This window comes from Misgurnus anguillicaudatus, chromosome 22 (assembly GCF_027580225.2).
Source record: "Misgurnus anguillicaudatus chromosome 22, ASM2758022v2, whole genome shotgun sequence".
Classification (NCBI taxonomy): domain Eukaryota; kingdom Metazoa; phylum Chordata; class Actinopteri; order Cypriniformes; family Cobitidae; genus Misgurnus; species Misgurnus anguillicaudatus.
The window spans coordinates 11,603,827-11,620,000 of NC_073358.2; the positions used below are offsets into that span (position 1 = coordinate 11,603,827).

The 16,174-nt window shown below is 46.0% G+C and overlaps 26 non-coding genes across 26 annotated transcripts; 5 read left to right on the forward strand and 21 right to left on the reverse strand.

Annotated features, from left to right (window-relative positions):
* Positions 1 to 11: 11 nt before the first annotated feature.
* Positions 12 to 84, reverse strand: trnaf-gaa (transfer RNA phenylalanine (anticodon GAA)). The gene has a single exon. It is a non-coding gene; the product is annotated as a tRNA-Phe (tRNA).
* A 74-nt stretch (positions 85 to 158) lies between these two features.
* Positions 159 to 232, reverse strand: trnai-aau (transfer RNA isoleucine (anticodon AAU)). The gene has a single exon. It is a non-coding gene; the product is annotated as a tRNA-Ile (tRNA).
* Positions 233 to 389: 157 nt separating this feature from the next.
* On the forward strand, positions 390 to 462 carry trnaa-agc (transfer RNA alanine (anticodon AGC)). Its single transcript has one exon. It is a non-coding gene; the product is annotated as a tRNA-Ala (tRNA).
* A 2,358-nt stretch (positions 463 to 2,820) lies between these two features.
* trnap-cgg (transfer RNA proline (anticodon CGG)) lies at positions 2,821 to 2,892 on the reverse strand. The gene has a single exon. It is a non-coding gene; the product is annotated as a tRNA-Pro (tRNA).
* A 582-nt stretch (positions 2,893 to 3,474) lies between these two features.
* trnaq-cug (transfer RNA glutamine (anticodon CUG)) lies at positions 3,475 to 3,546 on the reverse strand. The gene has a single exon. It is a non-coding gene; the product is annotated as a tRNA-Gln (tRNA).
* A 96-nt stretch (positions 3,547 to 3,642) lies between these two features.
* On the reverse strand, positions 3,643 to 3,715 carry trnaf-gaa (transfer RNA phenylalanine (anticodon GAA)). The gene has a single exon. It is a non-coding gene; the product is annotated as a tRNA-Phe (tRNA).
* A 74-nt stretch (positions 3,716 to 3,789) lies between these two features.
* trnai-aau (transfer RNA isoleucine (anticodon AAU)) lies at positions 3,790 to 3,863 on the reverse strand. The gene has a single exon. It is a non-coding gene; the product is annotated as a tRNA-Ile (tRNA).
* A 157-nt stretch (positions 3,864 to 4,020) lies between these two features.
* On the forward strand, positions 4,021 to 4,093 carry trnaa-agc (transfer RNA alanine (anticodon AGC)). Its single transcript has one exon. It is a non-coding gene; the product is annotated as a tRNA-Ala (tRNA).
* Positions 4,094 to 5,824: 1,731 nt separating this feature from the next.
* On the reverse strand, positions 5,825 to 5,896 carry trnap-agg (transfer RNA proline (anticodon AGG)). The gene has a single exon. It is a non-coding gene; the product is annotated as a tRNA-Pro (tRNA).
* Positions 5,897 to 6,451: 555 nt separating this feature from the next.
* trnap-cgg (transfer RNA proline (anticodon CGG)) lies at positions 6,452 to 6,523 on the reverse strand. The gene has a single exon. It is a non-coding gene; the product is annotated as a tRNA-Pro (tRNA).
* A 581-nt stretch (positions 6,524 to 7,104) lies between these two features.
* trnaq-uug (transfer RNA glutamine (anticodon UUG)) lies at positions 7,105 to 7,176 on the reverse strand. Its single transcript has one exon. It is a non-coding gene; the product is annotated as a tRNA-Gln (tRNA).
* Positions 7,177 to 7,272: 96 nt separating this feature from the next.
* On the reverse strand, positions 7,273 to 7,345 carry trnaf-gaa (transfer RNA phenylalanine (anticodon GAA)). The gene has a single exon. It is a non-coding gene; the product is annotated as a tRNA-Phe (tRNA).
* Positions 7,346 to 7,419: 74 nt separating this feature from the next.
* On the reverse strand, positions 7,420 to 7,493 carry trnai-aau (transfer RNA isoleucine (anticodon AAU)). The gene has a single exon. It is a non-coding gene; the product is annotated as a tRNA-Ile (tRNA).
* A 157-nt stretch (positions 7,494 to 7,650) lies between these two features.
* Positions 7,651 to 7,723, forward strand: trnaa-agc (transfer RNA alanine (anticodon AGC)). The gene has a single exon. It is a non-coding gene; the product is annotated as a tRNA-Ala (tRNA).
* Positions 7,724 to 9,454: 1,731 nt separating this feature from the next.
* On the reverse strand, positions 9,455 to 9,526 carry trnap-agg (transfer RNA proline (anticodon AGG)). Its single transcript has one exon. It is a non-coding gene; the product is annotated as a tRNA-Pro (tRNA).
* Positions 9,527 to 10,070: 544 nt separating this feature from the next.
* trnap-cgg (transfer RNA proline (anticodon CGG)) lies at positions 10,071 to 10,142 on the reverse strand. Its single transcript has one exon. It is a non-coding gene; the product is annotated as a tRNA-Pro (tRNA).
* Positions 10,143 to 10,724: 582 nt separating this feature from the next.
* Positions 10,725 to 10,796, reverse strand: trnaq-cug (transfer RNA glutamine (anticodon CUG)). The gene has a single exon. It is a non-coding gene; the product is annotated as a tRNA-Gln (tRNA).
* Positions 10,797 to 10,892: 96 nt separating this feature from the next.
* trnaf-gaa (transfer RNA phenylalanine (anticodon GAA)) lies at positions 10,893 to 10,965 on the reverse strand. Its single transcript has one exon. It is a non-coding gene; the product is annotated as a tRNA-Phe (tRNA).
* Positions 10,966 to 11,039: 74 nt separating this feature from the next.
* Positions 11,040 to 11,113, reverse strand: trnai-aau (transfer RNA isoleucine (anticodon AAU)). The gene has a single exon. It is a non-coding gene; the product is annotated as a tRNA-Ile (tRNA).
* A 157-nt stretch (positions 11,114 to 11,270) lies between these two features.
* trnaa-agc (transfer RNA alanine (anticodon AGC)) lies at positions 11,271 to 11,343 on the forward strand. The gene has a single exon. It is a non-coding gene; the product is annotated as a tRNA-Ala (tRNA).
* Positions 11,344 to 13,074: 1,731 nt separating this feature from the next.
* On the reverse strand, positions 13,075 to 13,146 carry trnap-agg (transfer RNA proline (anticodon AGG)). Its single transcript has one exon. It is a non-coding gene; the product is annotated as a tRNA-Pro (tRNA).
* A 555-nt stretch (positions 13,147 to 13,701) lies between these two features.
* trnap-cgg (transfer RNA proline (anticodon CGG)) lies at positions 13,702 to 13,773 on the reverse strand. The gene has a single exon. It is a non-coding gene; the product is annotated as a tRNA-Pro (tRNA).
* Positions 13,774 to 14,354: 581 nt separating this feature from the next.
* Positions 14,355 to 14,426, reverse strand: trnaq-uug (transfer RNA glutamine (anticodon UUG)). Its single transcript has one exon. It is a non-coding gene; the product is annotated as a tRNA-Gln (tRNA).
* Positions 14,427 to 14,522: 96 nt separating this feature from the next.
* trnaf-gaa (transfer RNA phenylalanine (anticodon GAA)) lies at positions 14,523 to 14,595 on the reverse strand. The gene has a single exon. It is a non-coding gene; the product is annotated as a tRNA-Phe (tRNA).
* A 74-nt stretch (positions 14,596 to 14,669) lies between these two features.
* On the reverse strand, positions 14,670 to 14,743 carry trnai-aau (transfer RNA isoleucine (anticodon AAU)). Its single transcript has one exon. It is a non-coding gene; the product is annotated as a tRNA-Ile (tRNA).
* A 157-nt stretch (positions 14,744 to 14,900) lies between these two features.
* trnaa-agc (transfer RNA alanine (anticodon AGC)) lies at positions 14,901 to 14,973 on the forward strand. The gene has a single exon. It is a non-coding gene; the product is annotated as a tRNA-Ala (tRNA).
* Positions 14,974 to 16,174: the final 1,201 nt, after the last annotated feature.

Sequence of the window (16,174 nt, forward strand, 5' to 3'; positions counted from 1 at the left end):
GGGACTTGCAATGCCGAAACCCGGGATCGAACCAGGGACCTTTAGATCTTCAGTCTAACGCTCTCCCAACTGAGCTATTTCGGCCAATCTCCCGCTTACTGCACGGAAATTCCATCAAAATTCACAACAAGCAGCAGAAAGCGGCAGAGAACATCTCATGGCCCGTACGGGGATCGAACCCGCGACCTTGGCGTTATTAGCACCACGCTCTAACCAACTGAGCTAACCGGCCACTTGGGTGCAAGCTGTTCGGCCAAGGGTTGTGCTAGTGCTGTTGCATCAAGTGGCAAATCTGAAAACGGGCTGGTCCGGGATTTGAACATCACGCGCCCATAGCGAAAATAACACCCCTAGGCCAACGAGTCGAGTGCCGCGGTCGTGTCTGGCAAGGGGAATTAGCTCAAATGGTAGAGCGCTCGCTTAGCATGCGAGAGGTAGCGGGATCGATGCCCGCATTCTCCACGTGAGCATGACTTGGCCTGTTTGTTTTACTGATCTAACAGACTGTGCCGTCTCAGTGTGCTTGCGCTCCCCATGGGAGCATCTAAGACTCGCACAAGCAGCAAAGGGCCTGTTTGGTCGAGCTCGCAAATTTTGCAGCAAAAACCCAACTTCTCCTAGTGTCGGTTTTCAGCATGGCAACTGAAATACACAGGACAGTCTCCCATATGCAAATTTTGCCACGAGGCAACAGGGAGCACAAACTTTTCCTCCGGAGAGCATTTAGTCGCCATTCAAATTGGAATGATTGGTCCACAGGTTATGTTTAGTTCTTACTGCATTTCATTTTGAGATTGTTCACATGAGCTATGTTTTTCACTTTCCTTTCATTTAATTTCTTGAAATGTGTTTTCTCATTGTGGGAGAGTGTCAAAATGAGTACTTGTCAATAGTAGTATATGCTAAATGCTTGAAATTTACAACACACCTTGGCGTAAATGTTGATGTATTTTCTTAAATTTGCGTTCCTAACCAGCGGTCACCACAGTGGGCAGTTACTCAAAAAGCCATGTCTTCGATTTGCATGATGGCAAAGTTGCACATCAACCGCTGCAGGGGACATTAGTGAAGAATTGCCAATGACACTAATGAAGAAGTGTCAGAAATGCCAAGTGGCTCTGGAATATCACTCACCATTCACTCTATCCTAGAAGACTCTTGCAAATGAAAGCATGTTGACACATCAAGTGACATCTAAGAAGCCATATAATGGTTGCATTTTCCAAGTTTTGATTTTAGATTGAGAAAAAGTTCTGATTAATCATCTGACACCAAATTGGACACCATGCATCCCTAGCTACATTTTAGTCTCATAGCTCCAGGCACCTCAGGGTACCTACTGAAGCCCAGTGGCCAGTATGGTGCACCTTTCCTGGCTAGGAGGGAGTAGTACAAATAGCGTGGTTGTTTTCCAGGGTTCTGGACACACCAAAGCAAAGGTAGCACAATCTGATAGCTAGCAGAATGTGACAGAATACCGGACTTCCAGGGTGTTCAACCTGGCGGCCTACACCAAACAATGTGCATCTTTGTTGGCTTAGACAAAGACTGGGGCCATCAAGGAACACCTCACCTAGAGGAACTGGCTGGCAGGCAGATCGCCAGACTGGGGCCATCAGGGATATATGGAGATACAAATGGTACATCAGGGAGGCCACCTAAACCCAGAGATAGGCCTTCAATGCGGATACAGAGCCTTGTGATTATTACGCTATCTCTTCGTTGTGTTGATATTTGTGCATTTGTCAGAAGCTTTCATCCAAGGCAACATGCATTCAATGTACACATTTTTGTCAGCACATGTTTTCCGGCAAGCCGCAACCTTTTGCAAAGCTGCACAAATCGAGACACAGGAACACAGTTAACTTCGGTTAAGGTCAAAAATGCATACTTTCCACTCAAGTAGACATCTGAAAATCAATTTGAAAAATACGTGTGGACAAACAGAAATTTCAATCTTGTCTTGCCTGGCCAAAGAGAAATAAAAACACATTGAAAGAAATTCTAACTGAGGTTGTCATATGTTGTGCATGAAAGATTTTAGGCGTGTGATTTGTTCTGTTGCATTTTCTTTGAAATTATTTGAAATGTTGCACCCTGTAGGCCTTTTGTCACTGTTAAGAGATATGAGGGCTACCGTTGCCGTTTGTCATGGACATTTCTGTCCTGCCTTTAAGCAACGAGTCTAAAGAAGGGCTCGTCTGGTATTTGAACCCGGGACCTCTCGCACCCTAAGCGAGAATCATACCCCTAGACCAACGAGCCAAGCTGCCGAGGCGCTCCAGCAGAACCTCCGGGATACGTATTTTCACCACTACGCAGCCGGCTTCCACAAGCCAAAGCAGTCACCTGGCTTCCTTAAGTTGAATTAGCTCAGCATGCGAGAGGTAGCGTGATCGATGCCCGCATTCTTCACGTGAGTGTGATTTGGTGCTCATTTCTTTGACACGACTCACCGGGCCATCACAGTAGGCGTGCACTCCCTGTGGTAGCGTTTGCGGCTCACACATGCAGAAAAGGGCTTTGATAGGTCTTGCTCATGTATTTTGCCAACTTGTCCTAGCCTCTGTCTTCAGTATGGCACCTGAACATACACACAAAAGTATCCCATATGTATATTTTATTCGCAAAGCAAGACCGAGCACAAGCTTAACTTTCTGAGATCATTTAGTTGCTTCTCAAATTGGAATAAGTGTACATCAACGTTCGTACTCCGGTCGAAAATCGATAGGTTTAAATGCACTTCTATGGTTGCTCGCAGGCATCCCTATTCTGTACAGGTCACTACTGGAGTCTGGCTGCGTAAGAACACTGAAAGTCGGGCTCGTCCGGGATTTGAACCCGGGACCTCTCGCACCCGAAGCGAGAATCATACCCCTAGACCAACGAGCCGAGCGCTGCAGCTTCCACTACGTCCAGCAGCTACTTCCACACTTAGCCAGCAGTTCTTCAGTTTGGCAACTGAGCACACACATGAAATGCTTCCATACGTATATTCATTCACAAGCAGCTGGAGGTTTAAATTCCAAGGGTGTTTAGTTGCAATTTAGTATGGGAAACATTTTCTTTTAACGTCCATTTGTCTTCCCGTCATTTCTGGTAAGTTTATTATTACATTTTACTTTAAGATTGTAAACATGACCTGTGTGTTTCCTTTGGCCTGTACACATGAGCCGTGTATTTGACGTGGCCTGTTCTTTGGCCTAAGCGTAGATTTTTTTTGTTCATTTTAAGGTTTAATACATGCTTAACTTGTTTTGTTGAATTGTACTTGTATTTACTGAAATTTGACACCTTGTATACTGTTGGCCCAATGTGACTGTCAAAAGAATGAAGTGCTAATGTGGCTTAAATTACCTCATATTTAGTTTACAGTGTGAGCGCTCTGGTTGAAAAATGGTGGGGGGTCGTATTGGGGGGAACAAACATTGGCCCGCCTGACACGGTTTTGCTTGGAAAGCCCAAAAGTCCGACAGGTCCCACCGAGACTTGAACTCGGGTCGCTGGATTCAGAGTCCAGAGTGCTAACCATTACACCATGGAACCCTTTTGATGTTGGGAACCTGGCCCACTGGGTCACGGAGAAAAGGTCACTCTGCTTGGGCCATATAGGAAAAATAGCTCTCAGAAAGGGGCTTGCAATGCCGAAACCCGGGATCGAACCAGGGACCTTTAGATCTTCAGTCTAACGCTCTCCCAACTGAGCTATTTCGGCCAATCTCCCGCTTACTGCACGGAAATTCCATCAAAATTCACAACAAGCAGCAGAAAGCGGCAGAGAACATCTCATGGCCCGTACGGGGATCGAACCCGCGACCTTGGCGTTATTAGCACCACGCTCTAACCAACTGAGCTAACCGGCCACTTGGGTGCAAGCTGTTCGGCCAAGGGTTGTGCTAGTGCTGTTGCATCAAGTGGCAAATCTGAAAACGGGCTGGTCCGGGATTTGAACATCACGCGCCCATAGCGAAAATAACACCCCTAGGCCAACGAGTCGAGTGCCGCGGTCGTGTCTGGCAAGGGGAATTAGCTCAAATGGTAGAGCGCTCGCTTAGCATGCGAGAGGTAGCGGGATCGATGCCCGCATTCTCCACGTGAGCATGACTCGGCCTGTTTGTTTTACTGATCTAACAGACTGTGCCGTCTCAGTGTGCTTGCGCTCCCCATGGGAGCATCTAAGACTCGCACAAGCAGCAAAGGGCCTGTTTGGTCGAGCTCGCAAATTTTGCAGCAAAAACCCAACTTCTCCTAGTGTCGGTTTTCAGCATGGCAACTGAAATACACAGGACAGTCTCCCATATGCAAATTTTGCCACGAGGCAACAGGGAGCACAAACTTTTCCTCCGGAGAGCATTTAGTCGCCATTCAAATTGGAATGATTGGTCCACAGGTTATGTTTAGTTCTTACTGCATTTCATTTTGAGATTGTTCACATGAGCTATGTTTTTCACTTTCCTTTCATTTAATTTCTTGAAATGTGTTTTCTCATTGTGGGAGAGTGTCAAAATGAGTACTTGTCAATAGTAGTATATGCTAAATGCTTGAAATTTACAACACACCTTGGCGTAAATGTTGATGTATTTTCTTAAATTTGCGTTCCTAACCAGCGGTCACCACAGTGGGCAGTTACTCAAAAAGCCATGTCTTCGATTTGCATGATGGCAAAGTTGCACATCAACCGCTGCAGGGGACATTAGTGAAGAATTGCCAATGACACTAATGAAGAAGTGTCAGAAATGCCAAGTGGCTCTGGAATATCACTCACCATTCACTCTATCCTAGAAGACTCTTGCAAATGAAAGCATGTTGACACATCAAGTGACATCTAAGAAGCCATATAATGGTTGCATTTTCCAAGTTTTGATTTTAGATTGAGAAAAAGTTCTGATTAATCATCTGACACCAAATTGGACACCATGCATCCCTAGCTACATTTTAGTCTCATAGCTCCAGGCACCTCAGGGTACCTACTGAAGCCCAGTGGCCAGTATGGTGCACCTTTCCTGGCTAGGAGGGAGTAGTACAAATAGCGTGGTTGTTTTCCAGGGTTCTGGACACACCAAAGCAAAGGTAGCACAATCTGATAGCTAGCAGAATGTGACAGAATACCGGACTTCCAGGGTGTTCAACCTGGCGGCCTACACCAAACAATGTGCATCTTTGTTGGCTTAGACAAAGACTGGGGCCATCAAGGAACACCTCACCTAGAGGAACTGGCTGGCAGGCAGATCGCCAGACTGGGGCCATCAGGGATATATGGAGATACAAATGGTACATCAGGGAGGCCACCTAAACCCAGAGATAGGCCTTCAATGCGGATACAGAGCCTTGTGATTATTACGCTATCTCTTCGTTGTGTTGATATTTGTGCATTTGTCAGAAGCTTTCATCCAAGGCAACATGCATTCAATGTACACATTTTTGTCAGCACATGTTTTCCGGCAAGCCGCAACCTTTTGCAAAGCTGCACAAATCGAGACACAGGAACACAGTTAACTTCGGTTAAGGTCAAAAATGCATACTTTCCACTCAAGTAGACATCTGAAAATCAATTTGAAAAATACGTGTGGACAAACAGAAATTTCAATCTTGTCTTGCCTGGCCAAAGAGAAATAAAAACACATTGAAAGAAATTCTAACTGAGGTTGTCATATGTTGTGCATGAAAGATTTTAGGCGTGTGATTTGTTCTGTTGCATTTTCTTTGAAATTATTTGAAATGTGGCACCCTGTAGGCCTTTTGTCACTGTTAAGAGATATGAGGGCTACCGTTGCCGTTTGTCATGGACATTTCTGTCCTGCCTTTAAGCAACGAGTCTAAAGAAGGGCTCGTCCGGGATTTGAACCCGGGACCTCTCGCACCCTAAGCGAGAATCATACCCCTAGACCAACGAGCCAAGCTGCCGAGGCGCTCCAACAGAACCTGCGGGATACGTATTTTCACCACTACGCAGCCGGCTTCCACAAGCCAAAGCAGTCACCTGGCTTCCTTAAGTTGAATTAGCTCAGCATGCGAGAGGTAGCGTGATCGATGCCCGCATTCTTCACGTGAGTGTGATTTGGTGCTCATTTCTTTGACGCGACTCACCGGGCCATCACAGTAGGCGTGCACTCCCTGTGGTAGCGTTTGCGGCTCACACATGCAGAAAAGGGCTTTGATAGGTCTTGCTCATGTATTTTGCCAACTTGTCCTAGCCTCTGTCTTCAGTATGGCACCTGAACATACACACAAAAGTATCCCATATGTATATTTTATTCGCAAAGCAAGACCGAGCACAAGCTTAACTTTCTGAGATCATTTAGTTGCTTCTCAAATTGGAATAAGTGTACATCAACGTTCGTACTCCGGTCGAAAATCGATAGGTTTAAATGCACTTCTATGGTTGCTCGCAGGCATCCCTATTCTGTACAGGTCACTACTGGAGTCTGGCTGCGTAAGAACACTGAAAGTCGGGCTCGTCCGGGATTTGAACCCGGGACCTCTCGCACCCGAAGCGAGAATCATACCCCTAGACCAACGAGCCGAGCGCTGCAGCTTCCACTACGTCCAGCAGCTACTTCCACACTTAGCCAGCAGTTCTTCAGTTTGGCAACTGAGCACACACATGAAATGCTTCCATACGTATATTCATTCACAAGCAGCTGGAGGTTTAAATTCCAAGGGTGTTTAGTTGCAATTTAGTATGGGAAACATTTTCTTTTAACGTCCATTTGTCTTCCCGTCATTTCTGGTAAGTTTATTATTACATTTTACTTTAAGATTGTAAACATGACCTGTGTGTTTCCTTTGGCCTGTACACATGAGCCGTGTATTTGACGTGGCCTGTTCTTTGGCCTAAGCGTAGATTTTTTTGTTCATTTTAAGGTTTAATACATGCTTAACTTGTTTTGTTGAATTGTACTTGTATTTACTGAAATTTGACACCTTGTATACTGTTGGCCCAATGTGACTGTCAAAAGAATGAAGTGCTAATGTGGCTTAAATTACCTCATATTTAGTTTACAGTGTGAGCGCTCTGGTTGAAAAATGGCGGGGGGTCGTATTGGGGGGAACAAACATTGGCCCGCCTGACACGGTTTTGCTTGGAAAGCCCAAAAGTCCGACAGGTCCCACCGAGACTTGAACTCGGGTCGCTGGATTCAAAGTCCAGAGTGCTAACCATTACACCATGGAACCCTTTTGATGTTGGGAACCTGGCCCACTGGGTCACGGAGAAAAGGTCACTCTGCTTGGGCCATATAGGAAAAATAGCTCTCAGAAAGGGGCTTGCAATGCCGAAACCCGGGATCGAACCAGGGACCTTTAGATCTTCAGTCTAACGCTCTCCCAACTGAGCTATTTCGGCCAATCTCCCGCTTACTGCACGGAAATTCCATCAAAATTCACAACAAGCAGCAGAAAGCGGCAGAGAACATCTCATGGCCCGTACGGGGATCGAACCCGCGACCTTGGCGTTATTAGCACCACGCTCTAACCAACTGAGCTAACCGGCCACTTGGGTGCAAGCTGTTCGGCCAAGGGTTGTGCTAGTGCTGTTGCATCAAGTGGCAAATCTGAAAACGGGCTGGTCCGGGATTTGAACATCACGCGCCCATAGCGAAAATAACACCCCTAGGCCAACGAGTCGAGTGCCGCGGTCGTGTCTGGCAAGGGGAATTAGCTCAAATGGTAGAGCGCTCGCTTAGCATGCGAGAGGTAGCGGGATCGATGCCCGCATTCTCCACGTGAGCATGACTCGGCCTGTTTGTTTTACTGATCTAACAGACTGTGCCGTCTCAGTGTGCTTGCGCTCCCCATGGGAGCATCTAAGACTCGCACAAGCAGCAAAGGGCCTGTTTGGTCGAGCTCGCAAATTTTGCAGCAAAAACCCAACTTCTCCTAGTGTCGGTTTTCAGCATGGCAACTGAAATACACAGGACAGTCTCCCATATGCAAATTTTGCCACGAGGCAACAGGGAGCACAAACTTTTCCTCCGGAGAGCATTTAGTCGCCATTCAAATTGGAATGATTGGTCCACAGGTTATGTTTAGTTCTTACTGCATTTCATTTTGAGATTGTTCACATGAGCTATGTTTTTCACTTTCCTTTCATTTAATTTCTTGAAATGTGTTTTCTCATTGTGGGAGAGTGTCAAAATGAGTACTTGTCAATAGTAGTATATGCTAAATGCTTGAAATTTACAACACACCTTGGCGTAAATGTTGATGTATTTTCTTAAATTTGCGTTCCTAACCAGCGGTCACCACAGTGGGCAGTTACTCAAAAAGCCATGTCTTCGATTTGCATGATGGCAAAGTTGCACATCAACCGCTGCAGGGGACATTAGTGAAGAATTGCCAATGACACTAATGAAGAAGTGTCAGAAATGCCAAGTGGCTCTGGAATATCACTCACCATTCACTCTATCCTAGAAGACTCTTGCAAATGAAAGCATGTTGACACATCAAGTGACATCTAAGAAGCCATATAATGGTTGCATTTTCCAAGTTTTGATTTTAGATTGAGAAAAAGTTCTGATTAATCATCTGACACCAAATTGGACACCATGCATCCCTAGCTACATTTTAGTCTCATAGCTCCAGGCACCTCAGGGTACCTACTGAAGCCCAGTGGCCAGTATGGTGCACCTTTCCTGGCTAGGAGGGAGTAGTACAAATAGCGTGGTTGTTTTCCAGGGTTCTGGACACACCAAAGCAAAGGTAGCACAATCTGATAGCTAGCAGAATGTGACAGAATACCGGACTTCCAGGGTGTTCAACCTGGCGGCCTACACCAAACAATGTGCATCTTTGTTGGCTTAGACAAAGACTGGGGCCATCAAGGAACACCTCACCTAGAGGAACTGGCTGGCAGGCAGATCGCCAGACTGGGGCCATCAGGGATATATGGAGATACAAATGGTACATCAGGGAGGCCACCTAAACCCAGAGATAGGCCTTCAATGCGGATACAGAGCCTTGTGATTATTACGCTATCTCTTCGTTGTGTTGATATTTGTGCATTTGTCAGAAGCTTTCATCCAAGGCAACATGCATTCAATGTACACATTTTTGTCAGCACATGTTTTCCGGCAAGCCGCAACCTTTTGCAAAGCTGCACAAATCGAGACACAGGAACACAGTTAACTTCGGTTAAGGTCAAAAATGCATACTTTCCACTCAAGTAGACATCTGAAAATCAATTTGAAAAATACGTGTGGACAAACAGAAATTTCAATCTTGTCTTGCCTGGCCAAAGAGAAATAAAAACACATTGAAAGAAATTCTAACTGAGGTTGTCATATGTTGTGCATGAAAGATTTTAGGCGTGTGATTTGTTCTGTTGCATTTTCTTTGAAATTATTTGAAATGTGGCACCCTGTAGGCCTTTTGTCACTGTTAAGAGATATGAGGGCTACCGTTGCCGTTTGTCATGGACATTTCTGTCCTGCCTTTAAGCAACGAGTCTAAAGAAGGGCTCGTCCGGGATTTGAACCCGGGACCTCTCGCACCCTAAGCGAGAATCATACCCCTAGACCAACGAGCCAAGCTGCCGAGGCGCTCCAGCAGAACCTCCGGGATACGTATTTTCACCACTACGCAGCCGGCTTCCACAAGCCAAAGCAGTCACCTGGCTTCCTTAAGTTGAATTAGCTCAGCATGCGAGAGGTAGCGTGATCGATGCCCGCATTCTTCACGTGAGTGTGATTTGGTGCTCATTTCTTTGACGCGACTCACCGGGCCATCACAGTAGGCGTGCACTCCCTGTGGTAGCGTTTGCGGCTCACACATGCAGAAAAGGGCTTTGATAGGTCTTGCTCATGTATTTTGCCAACTTGTCCTAGCCTCTGTCTTCAGTATGGCACCTGAACATACACACAAAAGTATATTTTATTCGCAAAGCAAGACCGAGCACAAGCTTAACTTTCTGAGATCATTTAGTTGCTTCTCAAATTGGAATAAGTGTACATCAACGTTCGTACTCCGGTCGAAAATCGATAGGTTTAAATGCACTTCTATGGTTGCTCGCAGGCATCCCTATTCTGTACAGGTCACTACTGGAGTCTGGCTGCGTAAGAACACTGAAAGTCGGGCTCGTCCGGGATTTGAACCCGGGACCTCTCGCACCCGAAGCGAGAATCATACCCCTAGACCAACGAGCCGAGCGCTGCAGCTTCCACTACGTCCACCAGCTACTTCCACACTTAGCCAGCAGTTCTTCAGTTTGGCAACTGAGCACACACATGAAATGCTTCCATACGTATATTCATTCACAAGCAGCTGGAGGTTTAAATTCCAAGGGTGTTTAGTTGCAATTTAGTATGGGAAACATTTTCTTTTAACGTCCATTTGTCTTCCCGTCATTTCTGGTAAGTTTATTATTACATTTTACTTTAAGATTGTAAACATGACCTGTGTGTTTCCTTTGGCCTGTACACATGAGCCGTGTATTTGACGTGGCCTGTTCTTTGGCCTAAGCGTAGATTTTTTTTGTTCATTTTAAGGTTTAATACATGCTTAACTTGTTTTGTTGAATTGTACTTGTATTTACTGAAATTTGACACCTTGTATACTGTTGGCCCAATGTGACTGTCAAAAGAATGAAGTGCTAATGTGGCTTAAATTACCTCATATTTAGTTTACAGTGTGAGCGCTCTGGTTGAAAAATGGTGGGGGGTCGTATTGGGGGGAACAAACATTGGCCCGCCTGACACGGTTTTGCTTGGAAAGCCCAAAAGTCCGACAGGTCCCACCGAGACTTGAACTCGGGTCGCTGGATTCAGAGTCCAGAGTGCTAACCATTACACCATGGAACCCTTTTGATGTTGGGAACCTGGCCCACTGGGTCACGGAGTAAAGGTCACTCTGCTTGGGCCATATAGGAAAAATAGCTCTCAGAAAGGGGCTTGCAATGCCGAAACCCGGGATCGAACCAGGGACCTTTAGATCTTCAGTCTAACGCTCTCCCAACTGAGCTATTTCAGCCAATCTCCCGCTTACTGCACGGAAATTCCATCAAAATTCACAACAAGCAGCAGAAAGCGGCAGAGAACATCTCATGGCCCGTACGGGGATCGAACCCGCGACCTTGGCGTTATTAGCACCACGCTCTAACCAACTGAGCTAACCGGCCACTTGGGTGCAAGCTGTTCGGCCAAGGGTTGTGCTAGTGCTGTTGCATCAAGTGGCAAATCTGAAAACGGGCTGGTCCGGGATTTGAACATCACGCGCCCATAGCGAAAATAACACCCCTAGGCCAACGAGTCGAGTGCCGCGGTCGTGTCTGGCAAGGGGAATTAGCTCAAATGGTAGAGCGCTCGCTTAGCATGCGAGAGGTAGCGGGATCGATGCCCGCATTCTCCACGTGAGCATGACTCGGCCTGTTTGTTTTACTGATCTAACAGACTGTGCCGTCTCAGTGTGCTTGCGCTCCCCATGGGAGCATCTAAGACTCGCACAAGCAGCAAAGGGCCTGTTTGGTCGAGCTCGCAAATTTTGCAGCAAAAACCCAACTTCTCCTAGTGTCGGTTTTCAGCATGGCAACTGAAATACACAGGACAGTCTCCCATATGCAAATTTTGCCACGAGGCAACAGGGAGCACAAACTTTTCCTCCGGAGAGCATTTAGTCGCCATTCAAATTGGAATGATTGGTCCACAGGTTATGTTTAGTTCTTACTGCATTTCATTTTGAGATTGTTCACATGAGCTATGTTTTTCACTTTCCTTTCATTTAATTTCTTGAAATGTGTTTTCTCATTGTGGGAGAGTGTCAAAATGAGTACTTGTCAATAGTAGTATATGCTAAATGCTTGAAATTTACAACACACCTTGGCGTAAATGTTGATGTATTTTCTTAAATTTGCGTTCCTAACCAGCGGTCACCACAGTGGGCAGTTACTCAAAAAGCCATGTCTTCGATTTGCATGATGGCAAAGTTGCACATCAACCGCTGCAGGGGACATTAGTGAAGAATTGCCAATGACACTAATGAAGAAGTGTCAGAAATGCCAAGTGGCTCTGGAATATCACTCACCATTCACTCTATCCTAGAAGACTCTTGCAAATGAAAGCATGTTGACACATCAAGTGACATCTAAGAAGCCATATAATGGTTGCATTTTCCAAGTTTTGATTTTAGATTGAGAAAAAGTTCTGATTAATCATCTGACACCAAATTGGACACCATGCATCCCTAGCTACATTTTAGTCTCATAGCTCCAGGCACCTCAGGGTACCTACTGAAGCCCAGTGGCCAGTATGGTGCACCTTTCCTGGCTAGGAGGGAGTAGTACAAATAGCGTGGTTGTTTTCCAGGGTTCTGGACACACCAAAGCAAAGGTAGCACAATCTGATAGCTAGCAGAATGTGACAGAATACCGGACTTCCAGGGTGTTCAACCTGGCGGCCTACACCAAACAATGTGCATCTTTGTTGGCTTAGACAAAGACTGGGGCCATCAAGGAACACCTCACCTAGAGGAACTGGCTGGCAGGCAGATCGCCAGACTGGGGCCATCAGGGATATATGGAGATACAAATGGTACATCAGGGAGGCCACCTAAACCCAGAGATAGGCCTTCAATGCGGATACAGAGCCTTGTGATTATTACGCTATCTCTTCGTTGTGTTGATATTTGTGCATTTGTCAGAAGCTTTCATCCAAGGCAACATGCATTCAATGTACACATTTTTGTCAGCACATGTTTTCCGGCAAGCCGCAACCTTTTGCAAAGCTGCACAAATCGAGACACAGGAACACAGTTAACTTCGGTTAAGGTCAAAAATGCATACTTTCCACTCAAGTAGACATCTGAAAATCAATTTGAAAAATACGTGTGGACAAACAGAAATTTCAATCTTGTCTTGCCTGGCCAAAGAGAAATAAAAACACATTGAAAGAAATTCTAACTGAGGTTGTCATATGTTGTGCATGAAAGATTTTAGGCGTGTGATTTGTTCTGTTGCATTTTCTTTGAAATTATTTGAAATGTGGCACCCTGTAGGCCTTTTGTCACTGTTAAGAGATATGAGGGCTACCGTTGCCGTTTGTCATGGACATTTCTGTCCTGCCTTTAAGCAACGAGTCTAAAGAAGGGCTCGTCCGGGATTTGAACCCGGGACCTCTCGCACCCTAAGCGAGAATCATACCCCTAGACCAACGAGCCAAGCTGCCGAGGCGCTCCAACAGAACCTGCGGGATACGTATTTTCACCACTACGCAGCCGGCTTCCACAAGCCAAAGCAGTCACCTGGCTTCCTTAAGTTGAATTAGCTCAGCATGCGAGAGGTAGCGTGATCGATGCCCGCATTCTTCACGTGAGTGTGATTTGGTGCTCATTTCTTTGACGCGACTCACCGGGCCATCACAGTAGGCGTGCACTCCCTGTGGTAGCGTTTGCGGCTCACACATGCAGAAAAGGGCTTTGATAGGTCTTGCTCATGTATTTTGCCAACTTGTCCTAGCCTCTGTCTTCAGTATGGCACCTGAACATACACACAAAAGTATCCCATATGTATATTTTATTCGCAAAGCAAGACCGAGCACAAGCTTAACTTTCTGAGATCATTTAGTTGCTTCTCAAATTGGAATAAGTGTACATCAACGTTCGTACTCCGGTCGAAAATCGATAGGTTTAAATGCACTTCTATGGTTGCTCGCAGGCATCCCTATTCTGTACAGGTCACTACTGGAGTCTGGCTGCGTAAGAACACTGAAAGTCGGGCTCGTCCGGGATTTGAACCCGGGACCTCTCGCACCCGAAGCGAGAATCATACCCCTAGACCAACGAGCCGAGCGCTGCAGCTTCCACTACGTCCAGCAGCTACTTCCACACTTAGCCAGCAGTTCTTCAGTTTGGCAACTGAGCACACACATGAAATGCTTCCATACGTATATTCATTCACAAGCAGCTGGAGGTTTAAATTCCAAGGGTGTTTAGTTGCAATTTAGTATGGGAAACATTTTCTTTTAACGTCCATTTGTCTTCCCGTCATTTCTGGTAAGTTTATTATTACATTTTACTTTAAGATTGTAAACATGACCTGTGTGTTTCCTTTGGCCTGTACACATGAGCCGTGTATTTGACGTGGCCTGTTCTTTGGCCTAAGCGTAGATTTTTTTGTTCATTTTAAGGTTTAATACATGCTTAACTTGTTTTGTTGAATTGTACTTGTATTTACTGAAATTTGACACCTTGTATACTGTTGGCCCAATGTGACTGTCAAAAGAATGAAGTGCTAATGTGGCTTAAATTACCTCATATTTAGTTTACAGTGTGAGCGCTCTGGTTGAAAAATGGCGGGGGGTCGTATTGGGGGGAACAAACATTGGCCCGCCTGACACGGTTTTGCTTGGAAAGCCCAAAAGTCCGACAGGTCCCACCGAGACTTGAACTCGGGTCGCTGGATTCAAAGTCCAGAGTGCTAACCATTACACCATGGAACCCTTTTGATGTTGGGAACCTGGCCCACTGGGTCACGGAGAAAAGGTCACTCTGCTTGGGCCATATAGGAAAAATAGCTCTCAGAAAGGGGCTTGCAATGCCGAAACCCGGGATCGAACCAGGGACCTTTAGATCTTCAGTCTAACGCTCTCCCAACTGAGCTATTTCGGCCAATCTCCCGCTTACTGCACGGAAATTCCATCAAAATTCACAACAAGCAGCAGAAAGCGGCAGAGAACATCTCATGGCCCGTACGGGGATCGAACCCGCGACCTTGGCGTTATTAGCACCACGCTCTAACCAACTGAGCTAACCGGCCACTTGGGTGCAAGCTGTTCGGCCAAGGGTTGTGCTAGTGCTGTTGCATCAAGTGGCAAATCTGAAAACGGGCTGGTCCGGGATTTGAACATCACGCGCCCATAGCGAAAATAACACCCCTAGGCCAACGAGTCGAGTGCCGCGGTCGTGTCTGGCAAGGGGAATTAGCTCAAATGGTAGAGCGCTCGCTTAGCATGCGAGAGGTAGCGGGATCGATGCCCGCATTCTCCACGTGAGCATGACTCGGCCTGTTTGTTTTACTGATCTAACAGACTGTGCCGTCTCAGTGTGCTTGCGCTCCCCATGGGAGCATCTAAGACTCGCACAAGCAGCAAAGGGCCTGTTTGGTCGAGCTCGCAAATTTTGCAGCAAAAACCCAACTTCTCCTAGTGTCGGTTTTCAGCATGGCAACTGAAATACACAGGACAGTCTCCCATATGCAAATTTTGCCACGAGGCAACAGGGAGCACAAACTTTTCCTCCGGAGAGCATTTAGTCGCCATTCAAATTGGAATGATTGGTCCACAGGTTATGTTTAGTTCTTACTGCATTTCATTTTGAGATTGTTCACATGAGCTATGTTTTTCACTTTCCTTTCATTTAATTTCTTGAAATGTGTTTTCTCATTGTGGGAGAGTGTCAAAATGAGTACTTGTCAATAGTAGTATATGCTAAATGCTTGAAATTTACAACACACCTTGGCGTAAATGTTGATGTATTTTCTTAAATTTGCGTTCCTAACCAGCGGTCACCACAGTGGGCAGTTACTCAAAAAGCCATGTCTTCGATTTGCATGATGGCAAAGTTGCACATCAACCGCTGCAGGGGACATTAGTGAAGAATTGCCAATGACACTAATGAAGAAGTGTCAGAAATGCCAAGTGGCTCTGGAATATCACTCACCATTCACTCTATCCTAGAAGACTCTTGCAAATGAAAGCATGTTGACACATCAAGTGACATCTAAGAAGCCATATAATGGTTGCATTTTCCAAGTTTTGATTTTAGATTGAGAAAAAGTTCTGATTAATCATCTGACACCAAATTGGACACCATGCATCCCTAGCTACATTTTAGTCTCATAGCTCCAGGCACCTCAGGGTACCTACTGAAGCCCAGTGGCCAGTATGGTGCACCTTTCCTGGCTAGGAGGGAGTAGTACAAATAGCGTGGTTGTTTTCCAGGGTTCTGGACACACCAAAGCAAAGGTAGCACAATCTGATAGCTAGCAGAATGTGACAGAATACCGGACTTCCAGGGTGTTCAACCTGGCGGCCTACACCAAACAATGTGCATCTTTGTTGGCTTAGACAAAGACTGGGGCCATCAAGGAACACCTCACCTAGAGGAACTGGCTGGCAGGCAGATCGCCAGACTGGGGCCATCAGGGATATATGGAGATACAAATGGTACATCAGGGAGGCCACCTAAA